Source organism: Pistacia vera, unplaced genomic scaffold (assembly GCF_008641045.1).
Source record: "Pistacia vera cultivar Batoury unplaced genomic scaffold, PisVer_v2 Contig35, whole genome shotgun sequence".
In the NCBI taxonomy this organism is placed as follows: Eukaryota; Viridiplantae; Streptophyta; class Magnoliopsida; order Sapindales; family Anacardiaceae; genus Pistacia; species Pistacia vera.
The window spans coordinates 940,481-952,960 of record NW_022196168.1 but is presented as its reverse complement, the minus strand read 5'-3'; positions in this window follow the sequence as shown (position 1 = coordinate 952,960).

Genomic DNA, 12,480 nt, shown 5'->3' with positions numbered 1-12,480 from the left:
AATGTTTTATTATTTTCGTTGGTTAATATTGTAAGATAATTAATGTCATAAGATATTAAATATTTATAGTTGTTAATTATATTGCAGATGATGAAATGGATGACACTCACCTTCTTGTGCCATTAAGCAATCTAAGGATTACGGAATCAAGGGAATCCACTAAACATCACCATTCACCAATGAACTTTCCTTGAAGTAATCTGGTAATATATTCGCTATTCTTGTGTTATTTGGTGACGTAATTGTGCATCTTGTAGAGGTTTACTTTTCCATTTGATTTTTTTATTGGTTTTTTCAGTTGATCAACCGTTTATATTATATGACTTTGATTTGAGTTTTACTTGATTTTGTATTGAAGAATATGTTTAAAAAAAAAATAGGTGACTCGCTGGTTTACCTGTATCCGCAAAGGTTGGGTATAGGTTTTATATTTTATTATCTGTTTAGAACTCCGATCCATTTTACCCATACCCACTAAGCCTACCCGTTTGCCAGTTGTAATTGTAGACATATTGTGTATAGGTAACTGTATCAATTGCAATCACAAGTAATTTCAATGAATAATGCCAGGTGGTAAAGTAAAGGTGGCATGAGATTGTGAAGATTAAAAGAAGAAAAGAGCAAAAACTGGATCTGATTTGTATTAATTGAAATGAAAATGAAAACAATCAATAATCTCTCTTATATACAGAGGAGAGAAAACGCGAAGGAGAAGAGAATTAGTAAAGTAATACAGTAGCTCGTTTGAGCTCAAGTGTTAACTAAAAACTAATTCAAAACGACAGCATATTGGAAAGCTACTGCGTGGCCCTTTATGTTTTGCTAAACTACAATTTGCACCCTTTGTATCATATGGTTAACATTTCCTCTTAAACTGGACTACTCTGCATATGGTTGAAGCCTCTTGTTGCCTTCCAGCAACATACAACATCAACTTCAATTTTACAGCTTCAGACATGTTTACACTCAGTACAGCTTCATAAACTCAGTACAGCTTTAGAATTGCACCAAAAAAAAAACTGCATTGTATTTTTCAGATTTCTTTCAGCAATACAAACTGCATTTTTTTTTTCTGCATTTTTCTAAAACAAATTTCTTCAGCAACACAATACATACCAGCAGAGAACTGCACTTTAACAACTCCAAAACTGCATTTTCATGTTTCTGCATTTTTCTAAACAGATTTCTTCAGCAACACAATACACACCAGCAGAGAACTGCACTTTAACAGCTCCAAAACTGCATTTTCATTTTTCTGCATCTTTCTTATCAGATTTCTTTTAGCAACACAAACTGTATTTTTTTTCTGCATTTTTCTAAACAGATTTCTTCAGTAACACAATACACACCAACAGAAAACTGCACTTTAACAGTTCCAAAACTGCATTTTCATTTTTCTGCATTTTTCTAAACAGATTTCTTCAACAACACAATACACACCAGCAGAGAACTGCACTTTAACAACTCCAAAACTACATTTTCATTTTTCTGCATTTTTCTTATCAGACCAGCAGAGAACTCTTGCACACACATCAAACTTCATTTTCATAGCTTCAGAATTGCATTTGCATAGCTGCCAAAACTGCATTTTCATTTTTCTGCATTTTTCTTATCAGACCAGTAGAGAACTCTTGCACACACATCAAACTTCATTTTCATAGCTTCAGAATTGCATTTGCATAGCTGCCAAAACTGCATTTTCATTTTTCTGCATTTTTCTTATCAGACCAGTAGAGAACTCTTGCACACACATCAAACTTCATTTTCATAGCTTCAGAATTGCATTTGCATAGCTGCCAAAACTGCATTTTCATTTTTCTGCATTTTTCTTATCAGACCAGTAGAGAACTCTTGCACACACATCAAACTTCATTTTCATAGCTTCAGAATTGCATTTGCATAGCTGCCTACACTTTCATAACTGAACTGCTTCTTACGCAGTACACATCAAAGCCACATTTTCACAACTTCAGACCTTTAGACCTCCAGAATTGCATTTTCTTATCAGACCAGCAGAGAACTCTTGCACACACATCAAACTTCATTTTCACAGCTTCAGAATTGCATTTGCATAGCTGCCTACACTTTCATAACTGAACTGCTTCTTACGCAGTACACATCAAAGCAACATTTTCACAACTTCAAACCTTTAGACCTCCAGAATTGCACTCACAAAGCTTTCAGAATTGCACACACAAAACCAACAAAATTCCTATTTCCAGACCTCCAGAATTGCAAAACTGTACTCACAAATCAACGCATACTCCAGATCACCTCCAAACGTTCATTTTTACAACAAAACTGCCACTTTTTAATCTGAGCTTTTGCTTCAATTTCTGGACTGCTCATTGCTACAACATTTAATTTTCCCTTTAATTCAAGGAATTGAGCTGCTAATAAGGCTTTAGTAAGGACATCAACAATTTGAAGTTTAGACGGAACATATTGAACCATGAGTTTTTTAGCTAAAACCTGATCCCTGATGTAATGAATATCAATCTCAATATGTTTGGTCTTTGAGTGAAAAACAGGATTTGCAACAAGAGCACCAGCACTGACATTATCACACCAAATTACTGGAGGAGTTTTCAGAATCAATCCTAACTCAGAAAACATACTTTGCAACCAAGCTATTTCAGTAGCTATGTGTGCTAAGGCTCTATATTCAGCCTCTGTTGAAGAAAGAGCAACAACTCTCTGTTTTCAATGACTCCATTGGATAAGATTAAGACCTAGATAAACACAGTACCCACTTGTGGACCGTCGATCATCTAAACTGCTGCCCAATCTGCATCAGCATAGCATTCAACATTCAAAGATGCAGCTGGTCTGAACTGTAACCCATGATCCTATGTACCTTTGATATACCTTAAAACTCTCTTACAAGCTTGCCATTGAAGCTCCGTTGGTGCTTGTAAAAACTGACTCAGCTTATTGACAGTAAAGCTGATGTCGGGTCTAGTTAGAGTTAGGTATTGAAGTGCTCTAATGGTGCTTCTGTAGAGGCTGGGATCTTAGAACAGTTCACTGTCAGTAGAAGACAGTTTTGTGCCAACAGCCATGGGTGTGGGACATGCATGAGCATCAATCATCTTAGTTTTAGACAGCAAATCAACAATGTATTTTGTTTGCTTCAAATGAATTCCAGTAGAGGTCCTTGTGGCTTCCAAACTAAGAAAGTACTTAATAGACCCAAGAGTTTTTAAGGCAAACTGATCATTAAGATCTTGAACAAGCTGATGCATGAATAAGATATTGGAGCCAGTAATCAAGATATCATCAATATATACAAGGACATAGATGATGAAGGAATCATTTTTGAAAATGAATAGGCTGGAATCAGATATTGAGTTTTTAAATCCTTTGTCCAGAAGAGCAAACTTCAATTTATCAAACCAGGCTCTTGGAGCCTGTTTAAGTCCATAAAGGGCTTTGTTTAATTTGCAAATATGAGTAGGAAATTGAGGATTTTCAAAACCTTCAGGCTGTCTCATATAAACTGTTTCATTGAGGGTGCCATTGAGGAAGGCATTACTGACATCCACTTGTTGAATGTCCTATCCATTTGTCACAGCAAGGGTTAGGATAATTCTGATGGTTGAAGGCTTAATTACAGGACTAAAGGTTTCAAAGAAATCCAAACCAGGGGTTTGCTGAAACCCCTTGGCAACCAGCCTTGCTTTGTACTTTTGAAGGGATCCATCAACATGAAACTTTGTCCTAAAAACCCATTTGTTACCAACAATCTGCATATCACTCATCTTAGGAACAAGGGACCAAGTGTTATTTTTTACCAATGCATCATATTCAAGTTGCATGGCTTCTTTCCATTCATTACTGACCAAGGCTTTAGTAATTGAATTAGGTTTAGTAATTGAAGAGCTAAAGGAGACAGATGGCTGGTTATCAAATTGGCATCAGAATTACTACTACCATTATCAACAACAGAATGTTCATCAACAAAATGAAAACCATCAACATCAAAACCATCAAGACAATTATCAGATTCAACAACATGATGCTTATTAACAGAATAATACCATCAGCATCAAAACCATCAAGACAATTATCAGAATCAACAACATGATGTTTATTAACAGAATTAATACCATCAACATCAAAGACAGCAGGAACAACAGAATTAGAATTCTTATTATATGTATTATCAACAATATGACTATTAGTACTAGCATACAGGCCATTAGAGATATTATTATTAAAATAAGTATTATCAACATTGTTAACAAACTCATCATTATTATCAAACAAAGAATAATCAAAATCAGAAACAGAAATGATTTTATTTATTTGAGAGACATTACAACTATCCAGCACTGACTTTGTGTGCTTATTATCAGCATTATCAGCAGCATTAACAGTAGAGGAATAGACACTAGTTTGTGACTCCCTATGACTCTTGTGTGGTGTCTTATCTCTGAGAGTAGATACAGACTGAGGTTTGTGACTGATGACAAAAACTAGGCTTTGTGCATTAAGAGGAACAGACGACTGAGCTAAAGTGTCATGAGAACTGACAGATGGAAGTCTCAACTGATACAACCCAGCATTAAGTTCTCCCTGTAGTAACACTGCTTTGGAAACCTTGTCCTTAACAATGCAACAGTCAGAGTTATTCAACCACAACATTATTGTCTTTAGTAAATTTGGATATACTGAGCAGGTTTTTAGTAATTCTTGGTACACATAAAACATTTTTCAGATGTAGACATTTATTTTGTAGAAAACTAGGTAAAGAAGCAAAGCCAATATGGGATATATCAAGAAACTCACCACTGCCTACTTGTAACCATTCAATTCCACCATAATTTCTACTCACATTCAACTGACTAAGATCTGTAGTGACATGGTCGGTAGCACCAGAGTCCATATACCAGACAGGATTTGATGAGGGATGAGAGCTGATATGTAAGGTCTGTTGAGAAGCTAGGTAAGCTTGGTTAGATGTTTAGTGCTGTATGTTCTGGTGAGAGGCTAGGTAGGCTTGGTTAGGTGTTTGTTGCTGTATGTTCTGATGAGAAGCTAGGTAGGCTTGATTAGGTGTTTGTTGCTGTTTTCTGGGTACTTGGAATCCTGGTTGTGAATTTGTTGAAAGCTATGAGTGTGGTTGATGAGAGGTTTCAATAAATTGTCCTTGATATTGTGATCCTTCAAGTGACTGAGAGGACTGGACAGATTGTTGTGGCAGGATATTACTAGTGAAATTACTGGCAAAATTGTGTCCAGGGGTGTCAGAAACTTGGGAACCAGGAGAGAAATATGATCCAGCACCTAGTTGTTGTAGGGAAGGGTTGTATTAAGGTGAGGTCCCATTATAATTGGAGTTATACCTGTGGTAACATTGTACTGCAGTGTGATCACCAATCTTGTTGCAGACTTGGCATATTGGCCTCCCTCTGCCATTGCTCCTACCACGACCCCTGCCAGCATTGTGAAAGATGGCAGGTCTATAGGAAGGTACTGACTGATTATAGTAGGGCTGTGGAGGAGTATAGTGTGAATAGGTTGTTCAGTGGGAATAGTAGCTCCTAGAGGATAATGTTGTGTGTAGGAGGGATTAGATAAAGTGTTTAGGGAAGGTGTAAACTGTGTGAGAGAAGTTGGACTGCCAGTAGAGCTAACTGAGGTGTTTGCAGTGCTTGAATGAGTAGGTTTAAAATGAGAATTACTGGAATTACTCACTGCAGCTATGTAAACCGAACTTACTGGAAAATCAACCGAGTTAAATTTCTCTAGTCTTAGTTCATATTTCTGTAGAAGATACTGTGCTTCTTGAATACTCACAGAATCAAACCTAGACTCAAGTCTGGAAGTCAAATTGACTACAGCAGCATCAAATTCAGGACCTAATCCATCCAGAACATATTGAAGAACATCTTCATCTGAAACAACTTGTCCACTGGATGCTAAACTTTTAGCTATGCCTTTCATTTTCTTGATGTAGTCACTAACACTAAGACTACCTTTTTGAGTATTTTGGAGTAAGTTTTTCAGGTGAAGTGCCCAAGCTTTAGACTCTGACAAGAACTCTTTTTCAAGTGTAAACCAAACATCGATAGAAAGTTGACACTTAGAAACACAGCTAAACATACACTCAGATATTGACGCAAGTAACCAGGTAACAACAAATTTATCAATGCGTTTCTAAGCAATATATTCAGGATTAATTTTCTCTTTAGCTAGGGTTTCCTTAGGACTAATTATTCCTGATTCAGTTGAAACATCAATAGGCGAGGTAAGTAAAGGCTCAAGACAGGGGATCAAACCTGTCAAATGCTCTTCCAATCCGTGAGCTCCTACTGTGAACAAAACTTGCGATGGCCAAAAACGGTAGTTATCACGGTAATTGTCCCTTGTTAGGTTCGGATTTATCACTTGAAGACTTGAAGGGACGATAGATGAGTGAAGTTTAGCCATTGACGCAAGCTTATTCACGTTCTTTGAAGAACTGTCAGCACCAGAATTCTCAGCCATTGACGCGAGTCAGTGGCTCTGATACCATGTGAAGATTAAAAGAAGAAAAGAGCAAAAACTGGATTTGATTTGTATTAATTGAAATGAAAATGAAAACAATCAATAATCTCTCTTATATAGAGAGGAGAGAAGACGCGAAGGAGAAGAGAATTAGTAAAGTAATACAGTAGCTCGTTGAAGTGTTAACTAAAAACTAATTCAAATCGACAGCATATTGGAAAGCTACTGCGTGGCCCTTTATGTTTTGCCAAACTACAATCTGCACCCTTTGTATCATATGGTTAACAGAGATGATAAAGAATTATAGCAAAACTCTTTAAAAATTGTCTCAAACTCAGTGCTATGATTTGTCATTAACTCCTTATTCATAGGAGTGGGTCATGTCTGATATTAATTACGTACTTACAGATATAATTTTGTCTCAGTGATAAATCATAATCGTTTACCTTGACCAAATCAAACTATCATTTTGAAGAATATCCTTGAGACCTACCTTAGCTACAATTAAAAGAGTATCTCCTCTCCCCCAGTCAAAATTTTGACTTTTCATCTTCTAATTTAATTTCAACTTCTTTTAATATATAATAATTTTTCAAAGTCAGAATTAATGAATCAAGTAATTTAAAAGCAAGAATCTGAAACTAGGTTCTGCAGTCAGCAGTGAGACTCTAGACGTAGTGGAGGAATAGTTGACCCTTTGAACGAGTATTTAACCACAATGTTTAATCATCGATCAAACCCTGGCTTCCCTTCCAAGAACCATCCTTTGTTATATCAAACATTGTTTTCAAGTTACCTACTTCTCAAATCCCCGTCATCATATTCTATAATCAACCACCAACATATATAATTTATAAAGATTAATGCAGTTTTGCCACATTTCATTTGGGTACCCGTTTGACTTCTTTTACTTCCTCTTTTTTTTTTTTAATTTTTTTTACGAGTTTTCTTATTGTTATTATTATTATTTTTATAAAAAATCAATCCTACGTATGATATATAATAATTAGATCAGGATCATGGTTAATCACTGTTAAATTCATCAACATTAGACTGAAAAATTTTCGTATAGACATTGTTTTTATGAATTTTTTATGTGTTTTCACTGTCAAGGAAAGTTGAGTGAAAGGGATGATTGAAAATGAAGTTGGATTAAAAATTTTAAGTTAATTAAGTAGTGGGCAAGTGGACTTGTAATCTATCCTTAAAAATTAATTAACTTAAAATATGGAGCTAAGGATTGAGAATTCAAAGTCTCAAGACATCAACATAATTTAAGTTCAATTTAGACGAGAAGGTGAAATTTGAATTAGAATTCTGTAAGCAAGGTCTCAATCACGGTGACAGGTGTATGTGCTATTGTTGGATTATTATTGGAATGTCAGAATGATCTTTTTTTTTTTTTAGTTATTATGATACTTCCCGGTAATGATACTGAAAAGTACCATTATATTTTATAACTTAATCATAACAAAATTATCAAAACAATATTAAAAAAAATAAAAGGAAAGAAAAGAATTAAGCCCTTAAACTAGAAACTTTCAATCGGATAGCTGGATGTTAGAATTATTAAGGAAGAAAACATACCTTCAAAAACTTGAAAAATTGAAGAAAAATTATATGTGCTAAAAGAATGGTCAATGGAAAATCTCAAAGGAACCTCTGATGACTTCCTTTGATTTGTAACCATTTACAATTTGCTCCAAATTTCCTGATTAATTAGTTCATTGTGTCCCTTGCTTAAGGGCGAGTTTAATACTTCACATTGTATAATAGAGCTAATGATATTGATCCTCTGAGGTATGATATAATAATAAAAATCCTTATGAGGTTTTCGAAATAACTTAAATCTCCTTATCATTAATGAATTGTTAATGAACCGTTAAACAGGTTGGGGAGAAAGACTTTTCTGAATTGGGTTCAGACCCTCCTTAATTTAATAATGTAGTTGATAGTGAGTAATACATCATATTATATTCTCCCTTTCTCTAACCATATTTGAGTATATTTAGGGAGCCTTTGCTAATTGAGTTGGTGGCTATTTTCTGCAGGATTTGAATCTGAAAGTTTGCCATCTTGGCCGTTAAAATTTACACTACTATTGAGTTAGTAAATATTATCAAATTGTCATTCTACTGTTTATTTTAATATTTAAAACTTAACAACAGAGAGATTTTTGTTATTTCGAAAACATCTAAACGATTTTTGTTATTGTATCATACTTTAGGGGATTAATGTTATTAACTCCTTTATAATATAAGACAAACTTTTTCTATATGCCACCAAATAAAAGAAAGAAGAGGTAAAAGTAAAACTCTCATTTTGTAACATTAAATATAATTATCTCTAGATCAATTCGGGAATATAAATTACTCTTCGCATGAGATATGAATGCAGTTAACTTACAAGCTTAAGATTTATACTTTCTAGTTAATTACTAGTTTACTACAATAAAAGTTGATTGTGTTAGAGTTGGTGAACTCTAATTAACGTTTAGGTACTTGTTTTTAAAGTGCAGTGGAAGTTTTTACCAAGTTGATTAATGGTTATCAAGTTAAGCATTAATCAACATCCATAAACAATAAATGAAAAACACACCAGCATATACATGATTCGACAAAAACCACTCTTAGCCTACATCTGGGACCTTGTCTAGATCGAAGAAAATCCACTAAACAACAAACATTACAAGATATAGTTCAGAGTTAATTTTAACTACAGCAAAGAGAACTCCTTGTTCCAGTTACACTAAACACCACCATTTGAATCTCTAATGTCTTGTTGCTCCAAGGACCTCTTCACGTTGGGAACATACCCGAAAAACACTTGGGCTCCACCTGAGCTTCAAACACCAAAGCCACGCTCTAGCTTCAACAATGGAACCAAGTTCTAGCCGCCATTCAATAAGGATCTAGGATGATGAAGATTTGGCACAGTAACATAAGGTGTATCTTTGAGGAATAAAAACTCTTTGAAAATTTCAGAGCACAAGCAAATAAATTATCAAAAGGTTAGCTTTACAAATGAGCAACAATGAAGATGATATAGACAAATTTTGTGCTTAATAATTTATGCCAAGTCAACAAACAAGGGCTGACATATGTTGGTCCAAAAATGGAAAAGATTTCATCTATCTTTTGGGACCACAACCAAAAAGGGAAAAAGCTTATTTCCCTAGACCACAAGAGGATATTGGGGCACCTATAGAAAATATCTCAGTTGATGAAGATAAAAACGCAACTTGTGTAAAAGTAAGTCAAACATGTGATGTTAGCATAATAGAAAAGTGTGCGCACACATGAAGTAAATCGCGAAAGAAAATGCAAAAAGCAAATGTCTGACATAAGTGTGTAAGCACACATCCACTGTGCACACACATGAAATAAAAAGGCAAAATGCATAAGCCTAACATAGCTGAACACGTGGAGGACAAAAAGAATTCCAACTTTTTGTTGGACCACAAACATATATTTTCTCTTTCTTGCGGGACCACAGACAAAGCCTTACAATCTTTTAAGACTACATAAGGAAATTACAACACCTGTAAAGTTAGCTCACACAAGAATATCATGAATTAAAATAAACTTGATGGGGAAGACAACAAAGAGAAAACGCCACTTGGCAAAATGTGTTAGACAACAAATGCTTGCACAGAAGAACGATGTGTGCACATATTTGCTTAACAATTCATTGTCCACCATAACATAAGTTTGACAAAAAATATCAACAGATTGTTTCCTAAGATTACAAATAATATGCAAAAGATTTAACAAGCATATATAATACATAGAACAATAAAGACATCATTCATTTCTTGAAGCAGGATCCATCCTAGCTGATGGGCTATCAACAAAATACTTTTGGTGCTTCACATTGACACTGTGTTGCTCATTATTCAATGCTAACGATGGAATCACAATGTAAAGCATAATATAAAATAACAAAATAAATTAATATCGGGCACATGCATAAAATAAATTACCATTTTTTGAATATCTTAACTAGAAATCATATCATTTAGACCACTAGCATCAACTTTCATTTTGACCATAAGTCCATAAGATTTATTGTAACTTAAGGTTATAATGATTTTAATCTCACATTTCTAAAGCAAATAAAGCATTTCAATCTCAGAAATTAATAAATTTGTTATGTCTTCTTTTTTCCTAATTTTTTTTTTTATACATAAATATAATTAGAAGATTTGACTCTCTCCCAAGAATTAGTTGTAATGAATCAGGCCCTGGTAAACAATCGTGGCATTAAAAATTAAATATTGTCACTACTAGTTTGAGAGTGACAATAATCGTGAGAAAATGAAAGAAAAGGCAAGAGAATTACAGGGAAGAATGTGGAACAAGAAAATGTGTATATTTTTCTCATTAAGAAATACAGTAGAGTTGCAGTCTTTTATACACACAATAGAATAACAGACTAACAGGACTTAATGAACTTTAACAGTAACTGTTAGAGGTCAACTGAGTCAATTAACAGTCAATAATCAACAAAGTCAACAAGTTTCGTATTCTGACATCCTGCCTTGAATTAGACCTCTCTGACTTCAGTGTATTTTAGCTCTTTCTAATAGCTTTGTATTCTAGTATCCTACCGTAAATTAAACTTCTCTAACTGCATTACACTTTAGAACTTCTCTGCCTGCAGTACACTTCAACTTCCTTGATAGCTTCATATCACAACATCCTGCCTTAAATTGAACTTATCTAACTTTGGCACTTATAGTAACTCCTTATCCTTTACACTTACAATTATAAGTAGAGACATTAGAATTGCTCAGCATCTTCAAAATTATGATCAACAAATAACTTTGCAATGTACCCAGCATGGGTACCAAAATAGTGGAAGCAAGAGCAAAGAACTTCGACCAAACTGAAAGAGCTGCAAATTTCTTCAAAGTACAAGCAACAATTTGTACAATCTGTACAACTCCAAAAATGCAATGCAGATAGCAAGCATGTAGTAGTTTGCACAATTCAACCAACTAAACCAGTTGTATAATTCCAAGATGCAACTAGCAATCTTATACAACTTCAAACTTTCAAAATATAATGCAGACATCATACAGGTGGCAGACTTCACAATATAATAGCTCAGACAATCAAATCACTAGACAGAAGTAGAAATAGAAGCTTTTATAGTGAGTTTGTCTCTTAATTCAGCAAACCTGGAGGCTGACAAAGCCTTAGTAAAAATGTCAGCCTTTTGATACTCGCTTGGCACATATTGAACTTTAAGATTATTGGAGGTGACTTGCTCCCTTACATAGTGTGCATCAAGCTCAATATGCTTTGTTCTCCCATGAAAAACATGTTAAGAGGCAAGTGAGCTAGGACTTTGGTTGTCACACCAAATAATTGGAATTTCTGATAAGGTGACACCAATTTTAGAAAATAAACTACAGAACCATGCCAACTTAGTAGACCCTTAAGCAAGAGCTTTATCGTTAGCTTCAGTGGAAGATAATGCTATAACTTTTTGCTTCCTAGAAGTCCATTGAATCAAATTAGAGCCCAAAAAAACACAGCAACCATTGGTGGATCTCCTATCCTCAAGACTGCTTGCCCAATCAGCATCGGTGTAGCACTCTAGATTAAGTCTATGACTTTTAGTGAAGTGTAGGCCAAAGTTTGAGGTACCTTTGATGTATCAAAGTAGTCTTTTGCAGGCCTGCCAATGTTGTTGTGTAGGGGCTTTGAGGAATTGACTTAATTTGTTAACACTAAAAACAATGTTTGGTCTTGATAAGGTTAAGTATTGTAAAGCTCCTATTGGGCTCCTATAAAGAGCTACATTGTCATAAGGTTCATTATTGGCAAGAGTTAATCTTGTTCCGACAGCCATTGGTGTTGCACAAGGCTTATAATCTTGCATGTTAGTTTTGACTAGGAGATCTTTGGTATATTTCTCTTGATTCATGTAAATTCTAGTGCCAGTTCTAGTCACCTCAAAGTTGAGAAAGTACTTAAGAGA